At 37.2% G+C, this 19138-nt stretch overlaps 2 pseudogenes; one reads left to right on the top strand and one right to left on the bottom strand.

Annotated features, from left to right (window-relative positions):
- Positions 1-1333: 1333 nt before the first annotated feature.
- Positions 1334-1543, bottom strand: LOC116898172 (annotated as a pseudogene).
- A 235-nt stretch (positions 1544-1778) lies between these two features.
- On the top strand, positions 1779-2753 carry LOC116898171 (annotated as a pseudogene).
- The last annotated feature ends 16385 nt before the right edge of the window (positions 2754-19138 follow it).

The following is a 19138-nucleotide window of genomic DNA, read 5'->3' as shown; positions in this document are numbered from 1 at the left end:
TGTTGCAAGGGAATAACTAGGGAGTAACTTTGGGCTATGGGCCAGAGACAAGTTAGGTGGACCACTGTGAGGCCACCTTGAGACCTGCCAACAGGGTTGAAGTCTCAGTTGAGGAGGGTCAAGGGAAAGCCAGCATCAATGGAAGAGCTTCTGGCAGTCATCCCAAGTAGTTTGGTGCATGAAAAGAATTGTCTCTAAGAGTCAAACTATATCTCTGTGGTTGTCTGAAGAGGGGGAGTTCTGAGTTCTCCAATTATAAATGTCACTAGTGGAAAAGGGCCAATAGTGGTGAGATAGATTTCCCTGATCATCAACTGTGCTGGCTGTGTGAAAGGGCAGGACACACATTCAGGTTCATGGGTCAGCCTTGGTGACTTTCTGTCCTTGTGGCAACCCCTTGTCCCCACACACACCTGGGGCAGAGCAGTGTGCAGCTTAGCTGCCTCTGGCAGAGGTGAGGAGGCTGACGTTCTTCCTGAGGAGGAGAATATGGTGGCGGCGTGGAAAGATGACATCCTCCTCCATTCTTGTTGTAAGCTGACAGGTGGGTGCTCTGAAGCAAAACCATGAACAAATGGTATAAAACTACATCTGAAAATACCAGGCTAATCCTGATTGACTGTTTCTAGGAAGTAGCTATGGCGTAGGGGCCAGAGATAAGCTATATGGTTCTTCCTGGAACTTGGGTGCAGCTTGAATTCAGCTGCAGGCCAAGGTCTCAGGCTCCTTTTCTTTAAAAATGGAGGATGATCCCAGGATCCAATAGTTTGGCTCCTCCCATCAACTCCAAGTCATTTTTTCTACTGCAGCCAATCACTTCTTCCTCAGGACACCCCACAACCAACCAGGCTGCACCTTGGTTTTAGTTTAGTTTAGTGCAGTCCAGTGCAGTGTAGTGCAGTGCAGTTAATGCATATGCGTGCATAATTGTAACAACTAAATAAGGGGGTCTTAAAATTGAAAAGGAGTTTGAGGGCCACTGGAGGAGTAGAGAAGTAACAGTAAAGATCCATAACACAGGCATGTATAGTTCTCAAAATAATTATAAAAACCATGAATAAAATATTTAAAATTTCCCAATAATTTGAAAGAATAAAATAAATGGTTTTATTTAACCCCTACCTATAAAATTAATGCCATAATTTTAGTCACTTTGCATAAATTAATAAGTATGTTCCAAGCGCTATACTTCCTTGTTAGATACTTAATTTTGTCTGTTTGTTTTTTTTCTTTTTCTTTTCTTTTTTTTTTTTTTTTTATTAAAACGCTTTATTTAACAGTTGCAGGTCTTTCCATGGGCTAAGTAGTGGATATCCGGGACCCAGCAGCAAGGTCAACGCAACCTCCGAGCTTCTCTTTCTGACTCCAACAGGGTGAACACATCACTGTCTCCAACAGGGCCCTTGACATTTCAGGTGATAGAGCGGCTGGTGTCATCCATAAATTCCACTCGCACATGCGTGCACTGTCCCTGTGAACTGGTCCTGCCCAGCACATTGGTTACCCTAGCCAGGTTGGTGGGCTGCACGCGACTCGTATTCATGATGGCGGCGATCTGGCAGAGATGTCTATTCGTTTTTATGTCAAGTATTGGTTTCCATTTCACATCAAGAGAGTAAATTTTCCAATGGTAGAAGACATGATTTTACAGTTTTAGAAAAAAGGGGATGCCCAAACGACTGCAACCCATAGTCCTCGGCAATTATTGGTCTAGTCTAAGGAGGTTTACACCTCCACTAGAACATTTGATCTTTGATTCCGGGGCTTGACTGATTGCATTGTATGCCATTGAAACTGGAAAGTCACCTAGTAAAACTGCATCAGAGAAACCCCTGCGTCTGCATTCTCAGCACTGGTTTTTCAAATGGTTAAAGAGCAGAGGACCTTTAGTAGCAGCATTGAATGTGTTTCCAGAAACCGCGATGGCTTTTTTCCAAAGAAAAGAACTGCAAACCAGGGTTCTTAGCACTGAAAAAGAGAAACTGGAAAGAGACCAAGCTTTGCTGTCAGCTTTTAAACAGCAAAAACCGGAAAAAGAGGCTCAGAAGAACTGGGACCTTTTTTACAAAAGAAACTGTACCATTTTTTTTTTCAAGGACAGACACCACCAGATTTTTGAGGAGCTAAGATCATTATGAAGGTTAAAAATTGACTGCATTGGAAACTGGATATGGGGTTGGGAACTGTTTCTTCCCATTTTTAGAAGAATATTTGAATATAATTGCCTATGCCTGTGATTTTTCTTCAAGGGCAGTTGACTACAGGAAGCAACATCCTTTGAACAGCGCAGAGAGATGCAAAGTGTTCCAGTGTAACCTCACTATAGATGACCTTGACCATGTCCCACCAGAGTCTGTGGATGCCGTCACATTGATCTTTGGGCTCTCAGCTGTGTGCCCTGAGAAGACGCACCTCATCTTATGAAATGTGCACAAGGTCTTAAAACCAGGCAGAAGTGTCTTGTTCCATGACTGTGGGCTGAATGGTCATGCCATGCTTACATTTAAAGCTGGAAGCCAGCCTGGAGAAAATTTCTATGTCAGACAAGATGGAAACAGCTTGTGTGTCTTTACTGATGAATTTCTGGCACAGTTGTTGGCAGATGCAGGCTATGAAGAAGTGGTGAATGAGGATGTGTTTCAAGAGACCGTGAGTACCAAAGAGGTCCTGTTTGTGCCATGGGTTTCCTTCAGAGCAAGTTCTGGAAGCCTCCGAAGAACCCAGCACCTACGACTGACTCTGCTTCACTTTGAAGAAAAGAATTTTAAACTATTTTGTATTTTTTATTCTGAATTTTAAAAAATTACATTTTTTATTTTATTTTTGTACTAGAAACAAGTGAAGCCTGGGGAGATGGCTCAGCAGGGAAAGGTGTTAGCTATGCAAGCCTGACAACCTGAGTGTGGTCCCAGCGACCTAGGAATAAAGAAATAAAGGACAGGGAGCTGGCCGCTCTTGCAGAGAAGCTGGGCTTGATTTCCAGCACGCACACTGCAGCTCACTTCTGTCAGTAACTCCAGTCCCAAGGAACTGAGGACTCTCTTCTGGCCTACCTCTTCAGGTGCTGCACAGACATACATGCAGGCAACACACCGAAATTACAAAAGAAAACCAAATCCAGGTTTGGCAACATGTATTTATCCTAGTACTCGTACCTCAAGGTGAGATGCAGGAATGGAAGAACCATCTTGAAACTTCAGGACGGGCTAGCCTGGAGTACACAGTGTGGCAGACCTGAGAGACCTGGCTTCAGAGAGATAGAGACAGAGAGCCATTGAGAATTGTTTTCTGACCTCATATGCGCACAAATAAGTAAATAAAGTGAATTTGTTTGCACACTGTAACGAAACAGAGTTGTAAGTCCTGAAAGGAAAGTCTCTAGTTTAGTCGTGTTCCCACAAAGGGAAACAGGGGAGCCGAGCGTGAGATATATGAACAGGTCACAAATCAAGCATTTGCTGATAATAAATTTAAGACAATTCTTTGTTATACATACAGTCTTACCAGTGGCACATATTAAAGACTAAAGGAAATTTGCATACTAAAAAAGAAGCAAAAAAGAAAAAGGGGGCTATATAACATCTCTCAAATAACCATGTGATGATTAATTTAGTAACAATTTCATTAAACTTAATAGTGAAAATTAGGTAACTTCAATTGATAAACTGATTCCTAAATATCAAAATATTTATGTGTTCATTTTTCAAAAAGTAGAAATAAAAATGACATAGTAATACCAAATATTCAAAAATATTGAAGTCACTTTAAATACAAGATTCCACCCAGAACAAGAAACAGAGTGAATGGACCTAGGAAGTGAGCTGGGGTGTGGAGTCACGTGACTGGGTTAATAGATGTTCTGCCCTTTTAGCTGAGCCGACTGATGAAGACGCCATAGCACTCTGCTGACGGCTTAGCTCTGTACATGACAATAGTGATTAAGTATCATCTGTAAGTTTTCTTTCATTTTATCAAAATGAATCACTTTCAATTAAATAAAAGATTCATTTGTCACAAATGTTCATAGAGCTCTTCTCAAATTATACAGTGATGTTAGAATCCTTTCACAGCCACATTTCAGGAGATAGATTAGAAACCTCATATAAAATATGAAAAAGAGGTAAAATCTTTACTCCTATCATCTTTAATAATAAGAAGAAAATGAATGCAGGCATGCTTTAGCCAGATTTTATTCCAGAAAATTCATGTTATAGTGCAACAATGTTACAGTGTTTTCTATAAATGAGCCATCAATTTATATGTGAAATTTTAGTGACACGGTTTCACTACACAGCCCTGACCATTTTACATCTTACTGTGTAAACCCCTCCAGTCCCAAGGTCCACCTGGCACTGCTTCCTGGGTACTAGGATTAAAGACATTGGCTTCCATACCCACCCTTTGCCTTTTTTCTTAACTTCTTCCAACTTTGAGGGACATTACCTGAAGAACTTCATGCCTTTCACATTACTTCATAAGATTTATCTCTACAAAGTAAAAGGAATTGAGAAGGTCCAACCGCTATATTGACTGGATAAGAAATAAAGAGCATTAATAGAATGAATTAATTTGTCAGTTCTCCAAGCTAAAAACATCAGATTTTTTTTCTTTGTAACTGCCTGAAAAAATTTAATAAGCTGACTCTATCCTTTGAGGTATTACCAATGATATCAGCAGAAAAAGCCCAACCTAGAGTTAACAGCTTGCTCTTGGAGTCTTCTCTCCCAGTTCCCAGTTAGAACTAATGCATTCCTTCTTAATAATATTTCTTTCATTGATATTTTTCTGTATTTCTTGGATAGTATTAGTAGACCATATGAAGTAGTTAGAAAATATAAAACAATATCAAGATCTATTTTTTGTTTGTCCAGTAACTAAAAATAAACTGTTTGTTGAACAAAGCTTTTCTCTATGCAAGGTGATGACATTTTTAATAAGATAACCTTCATCTTCTGTACTTCATATTTTACTAAAGAATTGGAAAAGAAAAGACAAATCACTGTATTAAAACACAGTGTTGTTAAATGATAAGTGTAATAATGAGAATTAGAGAAGGGAATGGAGAAATAATTAGTTCATTTTCTTCACTTAGCAGCAAATTTATTTTACAAATTTATTTGTGGTATTTTAATACATAGTGTATGGAAAGTAGTTTTTAGCTTAATGAGACTTACTATACATACAACACACACACATTTTAACAAGGAAACATAAAACTCTTATAAAAACTTCTTAATATTTTTACAAAGTTTATACTAAGTTATAAGAAGAAAATAATACATTTTAAAATATGGAAATCACTTAAAATGGGAGAGGTGAGCTGGAGACAAATTAAATTGTTGACATAGTCTAAAATGTCATCAAAACCCCCAAAAGAATCAAAATCACCTTGCTGCTTTCCTCAGGTGTGGTACTAATGTTAGCAGCATTAGGTATTCTTTTGGGTGAATTTTTCTATAAAAGAAAACTCAGGCAATGTTAAATATAGATAATCGAAATTGTGAAGAAAGCACCAAGGTAATTAAAATTAATTGGTCCTGGTATTATGTTTTATTCATTTTTATTGGATATTTTATGTATTTACATTTCAGATGTTACCCCCTTTTCCCCTATCTTCCATCCCCTCTTCACCTATTTCTATGAAGAGGAGTAGAAGGGAGATATTAAAAGAGGAGGAAAGGTTAACAGTGAAAAACAGCTAGAAAGAAATAGTGGATATTAAAGAACTCTGAGATGTAAAGGGTCTAAAATGATTGTAAATTATATTTCATAAGTGTAGTAATATATTCTATTTTCCTTCTACATATATTTAAAATGTATTTTGATTAGGCATTTCATAATGTGATGGCCATAATAGTAGCTCAGAAGACAAATACACACAAAGCACTATTAACTGTACAATTCCAGGGGCAATGTGTAAGAAAAAGAAACATTAGGGTCAGAGTTTCAGATCTGTTGATCTATTTGTATGTCTCTGTACCAATACCATGCAGTTTTTATCACTATTGCTCTGTAGTAGAGCTTGAGGTCAAAAACGGCGTTTTGCCCAGCCATACTTTTTTTTTTTAAGGTTTATTTATTATATATGAGTACATTGCAACTGTCTTCAAACACACCAGAAGAGTCCACAGATCTCATTACAGATGGTTGTGAGCCACCTCTGGAAGAGTAGTCAGTGCTCTTAACCACTGATTTTACCTTTCCAGATGAATTTGAGAATTCCTTCTTCCATGTCTTTGAAGAGTTGTGTTGTGATGAGTATTATATTGAATCTGTAGATTGCCTTTGGTTGGATGGCCATTTTTACTATGTTAATTCTGCCAATCCATGAGCATGGAAGGGCTCTCCATTTTCTGAGATTTTCTAGATATTTTTCTTGAGAGACTTGAAGTTATTGCCATATAGATTTTTCACTTGTTCGCTTAGAGTTATCCCAAGGTATTTTATATTACTTCGGGATATTATGAAGAGAGTTGTTTCCTTAATTTCTTTCTCAGCCTGTTTATTATTTGTATAAAGGAAGGCTGCTAATATATTTGATTTAATTTTATATTGGGCCACTTTGCTGAAGTTATCAGCTGGAGAAGTTCTCTGGTAGAATTTTTGGACCTGCTTAGGTATACTATCGTATCTTCTGCAAATAGTGATACCTTTATTTCTTCTTTTCCCATTTGTATCCCCTTGATAACTTTTTGTTCTCTTATTATTCTAGCTAGCCATTTGAGTATTATATTGAATAGATACAGGGATTGTTGGCATCCATGTCTTGTCCCCGATTTTAGTGGAATTGCTTCAAATATCTCTCCATTTAATTTGATATTGGCTGTTGGTTTGCTGTAAATTGCTTTGATTATGTTTATGTATTGTCCTTGAGTTTCTGATCTCTCCAATACTTTTAACATGAAGGGGTGTTGTATTGTGTCAATGTGTTTTCTGCATCTAAGGAGATATTTTTCTTTGAATTTGTTTATATAGTGGATTACACTAATAAATTTTCATATATTGAACCAAACTTGCATACCTGGTGTGAAGCCTACTTCATTGTGGTAAATGACGATACTGATGTGTTCTAAGGTTTGTTTTGCAAAGATTTTATTGAGTACTTTTGCTTTGATATTCATAAGCAAGAATGGTCTTAAGTTCTCTCTTTGGTAGGGTCCTCGGTTTAGGTATCAAAGTAATTGTGGCTTTGTAGAATGAATTAGGTAATGTTCCTACTGTTTCTATTTTATGGATTAGTTTGAGGAATATTCATATCAGGTCTTCTTTATAGGTCTGGTAGAATTCTTAACTAAATCCATCCTGGCTCTGGGATTTTTTTGGTTGGGAGCTTTTTCATGATTTCTTCTATTTCTTTATGGGATATGGCCCAGTTTAGAAAGCTTACCTGTTCATAATTTAACTTTGGTATGAGGTATCTATCTAGAATACCATCCATTTCATGCAGATTTTCCAGTTTTGTTTAGTATAGGCTTCTATAGTAGGATCTCATGATTTTTTTTTTTTGAATTTCGTCCATTTCTGTTATGTCTCCCTTTTCATTTCTGATTTTGTTAACTTGGATGCTGCTTCTGAGCCCTTTAGCTAGTTTGGCTAGTGGTTTATCTATCTTGTTGAGTCAATGAAACAGCTTTTGGTTTTGCTGATTCTTTGTATTGTTCTCTTTGTTTCTATTTGGCTGATTTCAACCCTGAGTTTGACCATTTCCTGCCATCTACTCCTCTTGGGGGAGGTTGTTTCTTTTTGTTCTAGAGCTCTAGGTGTGCTTCCTAGTTGCTAGTGTATGATCTCTCCAGTTTCTTTACCAGTGCATTTAGTGCTATGAAATTTTTTTCTTGGCTACTGCAGTCATTGTCTCCCATAAGTTTGGCTATGATATGTTAACATTTTCATTAAATTCCAGGAAGTCTTTAATTTCTTCTTTATTCCATTATTGACCAAATTATCATTGAGTACAGAGGTGTTCAGTTTCCTTGTGTGTGTGGACTTTTTGTTGCTTTTGCTGTTATTGAAGACCAGCCTTAGGCCACAGAAGTCTGATGGGATGCATTCAATCTTCCTGTATCTGTTAAAGTTTGTTTAGTGACCAATTATATGGTCGATATTGGAGAAGGTACCTTGAGGTGCTGAAAAGAAGGTGTATTCTTTAGTCTTAGGGTGAAATGTATTGCAGATACCTGTTAGATCCATTTAGTACATAACCTCTATTTGTTTCACCGTGTCTTTGTTTAGTTTCAGTTTTGATGACCTGTTCATATGGTGAGGATGTAGTGTTGAAGTCTCCCACTATTATTGTGTGGGATTTATGCATGTTCTGAGTTTTAGTAAAGTTTCTTTTCTGAACGTGTATGGCCTTGCATTTGGGGCACAGATGTTTAGAATTGAGACTTTCTCCTGGGGGATTTTCTCTTTTATGAATATGAAGTGTCGTTCCTCAAAATTCTTGATAACTTTTGGTTGAAAGACTATTTTTATTGGACATTAGGATGACAATTCCATCTTGTTTCTTGGGACCATTTACTTGGAAGACCTTTTTCCATCATTTTAATCTGAGATAGTGACTGTCTTTGCTATTGAGATATGTTTCTTGCAATCAACAAAATGCTGGCTCATGTTTGTGTATCAAGTCTATTATCTTATTTCTTTTTATAGGTGAGTTGAGTCCACTAATACTGAGAAATATTAAAGACAGATGACTCTTGGTTCCTGTTAGATTTGTTTTTGTAGGTTACTTTATGTGCTTGTGGTTCTCTTCTTTAGGCTTTGTTGTGAGATGCTTTATATCTTGTTTTTCTTTTGTAGGTATTTGGAGTTCTAGGATCCTCTGTACTGGTTGAATTGTGTTTTGCCCTGGGGTATTTTGGTTTCTCTATCTAGGTTGATTGAGAGTTTTGCTGGGTCTAGTAGCATAGGCTGGCATTTTTGTTCTCTTAGAAGAAGACTTGTGACCAGGCTCTTCTGGCTTTCATAGTCCCTGTTGAGAAGTCTGGTGTGGTTCTGATACATCTACCTTTGTATGTTACTTGGTACTTTTCCCTTGCAGCATTTAATATTCTTTCTTTGTTCTGTGTGTTTAGTGTTTTGACTACTGTATGACTAGAGGATTTCCTTTTCTAACCCCATTCATTTGGTATTCTATATGCTTCTTGTACTTTTATGGCCATCTCTTTCTTTCGGCTGGGGAAGTTTTCTTATTGTTGAAGACATTTTCTGGTCTTTTGAGCTGAGAATCTTCATTCTCCTCTTTTCTGGTTATCCTTACATTTGGTCTTTTGATTGTGTCCTGAATCTCTTGGATGTTTTGGGTTAGGAGTTTTTGTTTGTTTGTTTGTTTCGTTTTTTAAGTTTTTAATTTTCTTTGAAAGTTGTGTCAATTTCCTCTACAGTATCTTCTACACCTGAGTTCTCTCTGCTATCTCTTGTATTCTGTTGGTGATACTTACGTCTGTAATTCCTGACCTCTTTCCTAAGTTTCCCATTTTCAGGTTTGACTTCATTTGTGTTTTCTTTATTGTTTCTACTTCTACTTTTAGGTCTTGGACTGCTTTATGCAATTCCTTCACCTGTTTGATTGTGTTTTCCTACATTTCTTTAAGAAGTTTATTTGTTTCCTTTTTAAGGGCTTCTACCTAATTACCTGTATTTTCCTGTATTTCTTTCAGCAAGTTAATTATATCCTTCTTAAAGAACTCTATTATCTTTATAAGATAGGATTTTAGGTCAGCTTCCTGATTTTAAGGTGTATTGATATATTCAGTGCTTGCTGTGGAAGGAGAACAGGGTTCTGATTATGCCAACATACATTGGCTTCTGTTGCTTATGTTTTTGTGACTGTCTTTCACCGTCTGGTTATCCTTAGTGTTTGCTGGTCTGGGTGACATTGGAGTCTGCTTCTTTTGTTTCGGTGTTGCAACAGGTATCCTGGTAGGCCTGTGGCTCTGGCTATAAAAGACCTCCTCTGCAGCCTTGCACCTGGAGGGTCTTCAGAAACCCAGAGAAGCTGTTGATTTGTTGCCCTGGCTGCAGTAGATCTCCTGGGAGGCCTTCAGACTGTTAGTTCTTTAGAGGAGCAGTAAACTGTTGTCCAGTTTGAAGCCGTTCTCAGGGGGAGGGGAGGTGTCAATGGACTATGCTTCCTGTTTTTTGTTTTGTTTTGTTTTGCAGCCAAACTTCAGGGAGGCTTTCAGTCTTTTCCATCTGTTGCCCTGCATACCACAGAGCCCCTGAGAGGTCTTCAGACTATGGTGTCAATTGCCAAGTTGCTCTGTGTACAGAGGAACTCCTGGGATGCCTTCAAGTTGTGGTGTCCTGGGTGCAGTAGATTTCCTGAGATGTATCCAGTTGTGGTGTCAGATGCCCTGGTTTTAGCAGATCTTTTGGGATGCCTCGGGATGTGGTATCAAATGATATGAGTGCAGTATTCCTTCTGTTATTCCTCAGAATATGATGTCATATGTTCTGAGTGCTATGGATCCTCTGGTATGCCTCAGAATATAGTATCTTCTGGGGAGCAAACTAGCTAGCAGTCTGTCCCAGCACAAAGCAACATATGCCATTTTTAAAAATGAAATATTTTAACTTATGGAGTTATGGAATTCTGCATCCAAGAATTCATGAGAAATTATCACAAATCAGTAGTTCAAAACAGTAGAAATACACACACACACACACACACACACAAATTATTACTACCACTAGTACTAGTACTAGTACTAGTACTACTACTACTACTACTACTACTACTGATAATAATAATAATAATAACGATAATAATAATAATATACAATCATAATAATGGGAATCACCAATCATTTTCCACTGATATTCACTAATATCAATACTCTTAATTACTTAATAAAAAGAATTGATGGATTCACAAACAGGATCAATCTTTCTGCTACATACATGAAATATACTTTTACATCAAGGATAAACACCAACTCTGGATAAAAGCATAGAAAAATCTATTTCAAAGCAAATGGATCTGAGTCACAAGCTTGTACAGCCATTTTAATGTCTAACAAAATAGCCTTCACACAAAAATAAGAGAAGATAATAAGGGGCACTACATATTCATAAATAAAAAAAATCACCATAAGTGCTTGACAGATCTCATTATCTATGTGCCAATCCAAGGGTTTTCAACAGAAACTGTACTTGTTTAAACAATATATCAATCCTAACTTACTGCCTTTGGAAGACTTCAAAACCTCAGTCTTTCCCATACAGATTTTCCAAGCAAAATTTAAACAAAGGATGTGGGAGGTAATAGGTGTTATAAACCACATGGACCTAACACAATATTTCACCCAAATATAAAATAGTATCTTTTCTTCTCTGTACCTCATAAAAATTTCTCCACATTCTCAGATACAAAACAAGTCTCAACAGATAGAAGAAAATTGAAAGAACATCCTGTGTCCTATTTGATCACAATGGTTATCAACAACAGAAATAAAAAGCTTTGCAAGCTCATGAAAACTGAAGAACCGTTTAATGGTTAAAATATTTGCCAAGACAAAATTGAGATATTACATTAAAACTTTGTAGAACTGAATGAAAATGAATACACATTGCCTAACTTATGTGACACAATGAAGGCAGTTCTAAGAAATAGGTTCATAACATTAAGTGCCTACATCTAGAAAGAGAGGAGAGCTCTCATACTAGTAGCTACATCTGAAAGCTCTATGTCAAAAATTTAAAAAAATCACACCCCAAAAAATATATGGCAATAAATAATCAAACTCGGGGTTAAAATAAAAAGAACACAAACAAAATAATTACAAAGAATCAATAAAACAGAGTTGAATCTTTAAGAAAATCAGTAAGAATGACAAGCCCTTATCCAAATTAATTCAAAAGCAAATATCCAAGTTCACAAAGTAGAAATAAAAGGGCAACCTAAGCATAGACACTGGGAAAATCCACTATTAATAACATATGTTTAAAAGATGTATTTGACAAAAATAAAAAAAACTCTAAAATGTCCTTTTTGAATATAGAAACAAAAATTCTGAATAGTGTATTTGCAAACTAAATTCAAGACCACATCAAAAACATCACCTATAATGGTAGGTTTCATATCAGAGATACGGCGATAGATAAACCAAATATACCTAACCCAAATGTAAACCACAATATAAATACAATGAAGAGCAAAAGCCAGATGATCATTTCATTAAATGCAGAAAGTCCTTTGCCAATATAAAACATGCCTTTATCACAAAAATCCTGGAGAGATTAGGGACTAAAGCAACACATCTTTACATAATAAAGAAGATTTATAACAACCTTAACATAATAAAGGTGATTTACAGCAAGCTGATAGCCAATATCAAAGTTAGAAAGGAGAAACTCAAAGTCATTCCACTAAAATCAGGTCTAAGATAAGTTTGTCCACTACTCCATACCCACTAATATAATACATGAAATCTTAACTAGTGCTAAAGACGACTGAAGAAAATCAAGAGGATACAGATTAGAAAGGAAAAAAATCAAAGTATCTTTATTGAAGATAATATAATATAATATATAAATGTTCCAAAAAATTCCCCTAGGAATTTCATACCACTCATAAACACTTCAGCAAAGTAGCAGGATACAAAACTTAACTCACAAAAATCAGTAGCCCTCCAGTAAAGAATTTACAAACACTGAGAAAGAAATAAGGGAAACAAGACCTTTCGACATAGCCTCAAAATTGTAAAGTATCTTGATGTAACTTTAACCAAGCAAATGAAACAGTTGTATGATAAAATCCTTAAATCTCTGATTCCAGAAACTAAAGAACTATCAGAAGATTGGGTGATTCCTTATGCTTGTGGTTCAATAAGATTAACATATTAAAATAAGCCCATTACAAAAAGCAATTTACAAATTCAGTGCAAACCCCATCAAAATCCAGAGATATCAGAAAGATACTTTCAACTTAATATGAAAAGAAAACAAAAAATGAAACAAAACAAAACAATAACAACAACAACAAAAACAACAACAACAAAAACATAAAAACCCAGGAGAGCTAAAATAATCCTGAACAATAAAATAACAGTTGGAGTTATCATCATTCCCAATTTCAAGTTTTACCATAAACGTAGTAATAAAATGTGTGCTATTTGCATAAAAATAGACATATTGATCAATGGAATTGAATTTAAGACATAGAAATACATTTATATACCTATGGAGACATCTGATTTTTGATAAAGAAGGGAGAAATACGCATTGATACACATTGGCAAAAATAGAACATCCAAGAAATGGAGCTGGTCAAACTAGGATATCTGCATGTAGAAGAATCCAAATAGATCTGTATTTAACATCCTACACAAAGTTCAATTACAAAATGCCCAATTAACAGATCTTAATATAAAAGAAGATACTTTAAAACTGATAGAAGAGAAAATAGAGAATAGCCTTGAACTCATGACCACAGGAAATGAGTTTCTGAACAGAACAGAGTTAAGAAAGTGTGGTAGTTTGAATATGCATGGCCCAGGAAGTGTCAGGAGGTGTGACTTTGTTGGAGTCCAGATAGCCTTGTTGGAGGAAGTGTGTCACTGTGGGGATGGGGTTTAGGGCCCTCCTTTTAACTGGCTGGAAGACAGTCCTTTTCCCAGCCATCTTCAGTTCAAGATACAGAGCTTTCAGCACGTTTCCTGTTTCCTGGCTTGCTTCCTGCCATGAGGATAATAGATAGAACCTCTGAGACTGTAAGCGAGTCTCAATTAAACGTTGTCCCTTATAAGAGTTGCTATGGGGCTAGATAGGTGACTCAGTTACTAGAGAGCACTAACTGATACCCAGCAACGACGTGGTGGCTCACGACCATTTATAATGGGATCTGATGCCCTCTTTTAGTATGCAGGTATACATACAGATGGAGCATTCATAAATAAATAAATAAATAAATAAATAAATAAATAAATAAATAAATCTTTTAAAAGGTGTTGTCTTGGTTGTAGTATTACTTCGCAGTAATGCAAACCCTAACACACAAAGGGACTAAGATCAACGATTATTTAATAGGATAACTTAATAGATGAAACTGCGAGCTCTGTAAGGCAAAGAAGACTGTTAATTGGATAAATCAGCAGCTTATAAATGGAAAAAAGCATTTTTAAACAACAATATATCAAATAACAGATCAACATGCAAAATGCATAAAAATAAAAAATCAAGAAAAAAACCTAATTTAAAAATGGGATATGGATATAAATAGAATTCTCAATAGAAGAAATTTAAAATGTTCCTCAATTGCAGTGTGACCACAAAGTTTTATAGCCACTACGAAAATCAGTCTGATGTTTCTTGGGAAGATGAGAAACAATTGACCTCAAGCTCTACCACTCTTAAGACATACCCCAAACATGCTTCATTCTATGACAGACCCCAACTCATCCATGTTCATTGCTGCCCTGTCAAATAGCAATGGAATAATAATCAGCTGTTAAAATGAAAGAGAAAGAAATCCTGAAAGTACCAAAAAAAATTTTATCTTGAGTGAGGTAATCCAGATCCAGAAAGACAAATATGGTATGAACTTTCCTATATGATATATGGTCATTAACTCTAAACTCAATGATAAACAAACTACAAGCCATAGAACCATAAATTAAGGATAGCTTAAGTGACAAATGGGGGATAGAAAGAACTTGTCAGAAAAGGAAAATAGAGTCAATAGTTCTGGATGTATTGGGAGAAACTTGGAAGGGAGTATAACTTGGAGAAGGTAAGAGATGATGGGAACAGGAGAAGGAGGGAGACACATAAAAGTAAGAGTCCTTTAAGAGATTGTATGGAAAGCAAATTCAGGAGAAGTCTCCTAAAATACATATGTATGTGAACACAATTTAAATGAAATTGCCAAATGATGAGGCAGATAGAACCTCAACTTGTCATCTTTTTCACCTAATGAAACTTCGAGTATCTGCATTGGGTTACATCTAAGTGATTTCTTGGACAAAGGGTACCTGGGGATACCCTAGACAATCCACGCTGTTTTTTAGACTCTAGGTTGTTCTCCACAATATAATGGCAAGACCTCACAACTGCAATCAACAACTACACAACTCTGAACACAGAGAAGACAAGCTGATGCCTATATAAAGCCTTCACACACATGTGCTATGCTTTTACTAAAGGAAGTTACTCTGTAAACAAACAAAAGATAAACATAAATGGCAAACCAGATACAAATCTGTTGATAAAAAAGTCGTGTTCTTCCTGCAAAATATGCTAGTACAATTAAGGCATGGTATTTGTAGGAATATTTAATTATTATCAGATTTGACGGAAAGACCCATGCTACAAGATAGAATCCATACCTTATAGTACTTGTTTGAACAAGATCCTATGCCTGGATAGTTCAGGGACCTAGAGTAAAACCAATTACTAATAGATTATTAAATCACTGAAAACAACAAGAACAGCAAGCCAAAAATGAAAAAGTTTCAATAAAGAGGTTCCTGGTGGCATTTTATTATACTTTTATATCAGTGGTTTGCTCGGCCATCATCAAAAAAGCAAGTATAGAAACCTACAACAAACAATATACAAAAAGTGAAGAGACCTTGGAACACTGAGCCATAAGGAGGGTTTATGCATCCAATACTTTAGCTCAGAGACCAGGGAAACTTGCGGAAGAGGAGGCAGAAAGAAGATAAGAGCCAGGGGTTTTGCCAATAAAATAAAGCCTTCTAAACTCAACAGGACTTTTGAACACACGGACTCACAGAGACTGAGGCATGCACCTAGGACTGAAAGGAAAATTAGGCACATGCCCATCCCCTACCTAGAAGCTATCTCAAATTGATAACCACATGAAAGTGAAAATTTAGCTTCCTTCAAGGGAGTTTCAATAGGGAAGCAAACTACTTTTAAGAGAAGGCTCATGTCCACCTTAGATGGTCCAGAGAAAATTAAATCAATGGAATCCTTAGAGCTTACTTCTTTTATAATGTTGTCAGAATGCTTCTTTTATTTAAATTAATCTTATCTCATTATATTCTTATTTTTTATTTCATTTACACACAATTTTATCAAGTTTTCTTTGGAGATGGAAGCCAGAAAACAAACATCTTACAAAGCCAAATGTATTACTCTAGATGCCAAGTAAGATAAATCTTAGGAAGGGAAGTAACACAAAAACTAGATTGCAATAATCATGTCTATACATGATAAATATAGTGAAAAGACTATATTTAAAAACATAAAATAGAGTGCCTCTATCAAATTGTTTCATTACTATTCCATAATTATTGAAAACCATCATCTTTTAATTTTTCAATGTTTCTCCTATATACTAATAGTTTTATAAGAGCATCATGATTAATGTTAGCATCTCTAAATTCTTTACTTTTCTGACAACACTATTGTGCACCTCTAAATTCTTGATCCTTCAGTGATAAGCAAATATATTATCTCAATTAGAGGTAATTGCAGGCAAAGGTTATGTGATGGGCCAAAGAGGCCAGTGACTAATGGAAAAAGTAATTACTCCCCAGGGGCCAATGAGTACTTGGGTTTTTGTTTTTGTTTTCTTTTTGTCTTTTGTGTGTGTGTGTGTGTGTGTGTGTGTGTGTGTGTGTGTGTGTGTTTGTGTGTGTGTGTGTGTGTGTGTGTGTGTTTTGGTTTTGTACAAAAATACCCTCTTCCTCCTTTGACTGCTCTCATTTAGTTAATGGCTTTTTAAATTGAAACTCCAAAGCTGTGAGGCATGGTGCTTTAGGGCATCCGAGTAGGCTAATGGATACACAGGGGGACATTCTGAAATTCAAGGAAAACAGACACAGACGGCCTTCTGCAGGGCATTATGAAATTCCTAATACAAACTCTAGCAACTATTCCATCATACCAATAGCATAGTGTCTTCTTTAATTTTAATTTGATGTTGGTGTTTATGAAAAAAAATACACTAAGGCACTATTGTGATAGAATTGTGGCAGCATCTGGTCAGACCACACCAGGCCAATGCAGTTCCATGTGAGAAGTATATTGGAAGTTGGGGTGAGTCAGTAGGAGAAAGGGGCCATCAAAGATAAAGGGGGAAAAGAAAGAAGTGGTAAAGATCCTGAAGAGTCTGCCTTTCCTCTAGGCTATAATGTAACCACTCACAGGTAAAGGTGGGAAGTAAATCAAATGGATGCTGAGAATGTATGATTGCCATGGCAAAAGATGCAGGGGTGGGGGGTTCCTGTCACCATTTTTGGGTTCAGAGGAGATCTCAACACAAACATAAAGCCAGTTCCTAATACCAACATAGCTCCCTTTTTCTTATCATAAAGAGAAATAAAAAGGGGGAGGGGAGCCAACAGCAAAAGGGGAATAAGGACATCGTGTCTCTTAGACTGATTCCTGCTGTCTTGGGGGACTTCATCAATTTTGGGGTGTAATTGACTTTCACCATCAGGGTCCGCTTGGTAAACATGAGCATCAGGTTCCCCTGTGAACAGCAGCTAGTAATCTTGTAACAGGAACTGATAAATAGTCTGGATAGAATATTTTTTTATATTTGTCATTAAGGAATGTAGAAACAAGATTAATGAGACAGGAAGAAAATAATAATGGAAGGAAGATGACTAGGAAAGGCATTATGAAAGTGAGTATCCACTTCCATATAAGGTTTTCAAAACTGCAGGACTTGGGGGCCTCACGTTCCCTGAAATTCTGCATGTCTGATTTTATTTCTCACTATTCTGGATTGGTTGATGTAGAAATAGCATTCTTCCTGAAGGAACAGGCAAAGACCACCTTCTTTAGCTGTCAGGGCATTCAGCCCCAGTTATGAAGCACCACAGCTGCCAAAGAACTGATCTGTTTCTGGATTGTAAGCATGGTTTCAGACATTTTTGAAGACCAGTGTCAAGCTTAGAAGTGAGCTTGTTCATGGGTCATGGAAGTAGTTGTCCTTGCAATTCCAATACCAGAAAGGAAGCTCTGGGTTAACATGGTGAGAAAGAGAATCTAAGGCAGCAGTTTGGCTTTTCGGAAGTATGGAAACAGGGCTGCTATGGAAAGGATGTGGTTCATTAGCTGGATCAAGGGTTGTAGCATCGTCTGGTTGAGGTTTCATGGCTAAGAGAAGTTTGGGTGGGGAACAAGAAGAACATAGCAAAGATAAGTAAACCTTTGGGCATAGAGAGCCTCTTTCCATTTATCAGACTACTGCCAGTATGAATGAAGATACTGTAAAATAATTCCATCCAGTGTGCCATTAAGTAGTCATTTAGAGCCATTGTCTAATGGGCACTGAATCCAGACCTTATTGCAAGGAGTAATGGTTATGATGACCTCGAGTCAGGTGTTAACTTCAGAGATTTGAAATCTTCTAGGAGACATCCCAATGAGGAGCCTGAAGGTATATTTGAAGACAACAAAATGCCCACTGGGGAGTTACTGGATTATGTGTACTGGCATCTTGAGAATAATTCCATAACAAAATTTCTTCCAGGTTAAATGTCCAAATAGTCATCTGGACCCTCTATAGGCTATACAGTGAATCCTGAACTCACCAGAAAGCATCTCTACCTAGGCCTAGGATTTCCTTAATGGTTGCAAGAGCCTGGACATGAAGGGGTAAGAGCCGCTTTCAAGGGAGTAGTCACACAAGGGTCAAAGTCCTAACTTGTGTGTCAGCTAGGGGTCTGGTCATAAGGACCGGCCATGAAATGCCAACCCCTAAGCTCATAAAGGCTTGCCTGTCACTATTTGGGAAATCAGGGTCTTCCCCCAACAACTGGAGAAAAAACTGGACAATATGCTGATGTTTGTGTGAGCATTTTAGTGGCTTGGTGGTAGAAGTCTCTATGACCTTTAGCAGCAGCAGCAGCTCATATGCTGGAAGTCTGTGAGTCCCATAGCACTGGTGGGTGGGTAGAGGTGGTCCGCAGCTGTAGTGACAGAAAGTCACATGTCTGTGTCAGTGGGGCATTGGTGGCAGTGGTGGCAGTGGTGGCATGCCTGTGCAGGTGGCATGGCACACTGTGACCAATGGCTCATGGCCACAAACAGAAAAACAGCCCCAAGCAGCAGCTTCAGTGCAGCAAGTCATGCACTCACCTGCACCCACTGCGAGACCACCATGACTACAGCAGCACTTGATGGTGGACACAGCAGGGTCTAGCAGTTCCAAGGG

This window comes from Rattus rattus, chromosome 4, assembly GCF_011064425.1.
Source record: "Rattus rattus isolate New Zealand chromosome 4, Rrattus_CSIRO_v1, whole genome shotgun sequence".
In the NCBI taxonomy this organism is placed as follows: Eukaryota; Metazoa; Chordata; class Mammalia; order Rodentia; family Muridae; genus Rattus; species Rattus rattus.
Note: the sequence above shows the minus strand (reverse complement) of the source record. Positions and strands in the feature narration are given on the sequence as shown.